Consider the following 1,139-nt stretch of genomic DNA (forward strand, 5'->3'; position numbering starts at 1 on the left):
AAGCAAAGAAACGGTGAATTGAACTGTCCCTGTTAGCATTGTGTTTGCGTTAAATCACAGCAATATCCGCAGTCAGGACCTGAAAAGGAATTAATACCTAATACCGGCTTCGGGACTATCAGAATACTTCGTCACAGACAAGGCACCGGAAGGCTGGAAGGTAGATCACACCGGTTGTGGGAGAGCTGGTTGGTGGTGACATGGAAGTGTCTGCAGTGTGCGGGACCAGACTGCTTCCACACATCCACAATGAATGTCCCACCCTTTACTTGGGAAAAGTACAACTGAGAGTGGACAAGTTCCATCCCGGTCAGAGCAATCTGAAGCTTTAACTGACTGACACCCTGGTTTGGGATGTCTTGCAGTGTGTAATTGCGTCAGTCTCTGTGGCGCAATGGGTTAGCGCGTTCGGCTGTTAACCGAAAGGTTGGTGGTTCGAGCCCACCCAGGGACGAAGCATTTAACTGTTTTTCCCCGTGGATTCGGTGCTGCACAATTCCAGGTTGTCATTGTGCGTTTTGGCTACGCGAATATATTCCACAAACATTGCCAGCTGTGCTGTTATCCAGTGAGTTCCCACTCCAATACTTTTATGAGCATTCAGTTTGAATGTATACAGAACTGAACAGAGATATCAGAAAATTTAACAAGGTTGTGGGACATTGTTTTTTGTTAATATTGAACCACTATTATGAATAAATCCATTTCTTCAAATATTTGATTGAACATGTTTTCAAAATGTTTCCACGCAGTTTTGAACCAGGGACATTTCGCGTGTGAGGTGAATCTAATAACCACTACATTACGGAAACACTACAGCAATGTTCGGAACATAACCAGAGCTTTAACCTACACAGCTGGCCTCTACTTCAGGACCTGGTTTTATGAGAATAGAGTGATGGTGCTATATTTAGGAAGGCTGTGAGTGTGGCAGGAATTGATCTCGTGTTTCCCAGACTTTACACATAGGAACAGGAGGTGGCCATTTAGCAGCGAGTGGTTAGGATCTGGAATGCACGGCTTGAAAGGGTGGTGGAGGCAGACTCAATCTTATCTTTCAAACGGGAGCTGGATCAGTGTCTGAAGGAAAAACAATTGCAGGGCTACGGGGAAAGGGCGGGGGAGTGGGACTCGCTGAG

General features: G+C 45.8%; 1 non-coding gene across 1 annotated transcript; it reads left to right on the plus strand.

Annotated features, from left to right (window-relative positions):
* Positions 1 to 380: 380 nt before the first annotated feature.
* trnan-guu (transfer RNA asparagine (anticodon GUU)) lies at positions 381 to 454 on the plus strand. The gene has a single exon. It is a non-coding gene; the product is annotated as a tRNA-Asn (tRNA).
* Positions 455 to 1,139: the final 685 nt, after the last annotated feature.

The sequence above is a fragment of the Pristiophorus japonicus genome, chromosome 20 (genome assembly GCF_044704955.1).
Source record: "Pristiophorus japonicus isolate sPriJap1 chromosome 20, sPriJap1.hap1, whole genome shotgun sequence".
NCBI lineage: Eukaryota > Metazoa > Chordata > Chondrichthyes > Pristiophoridae > Pristiophorus > Pristiophorus japonicus.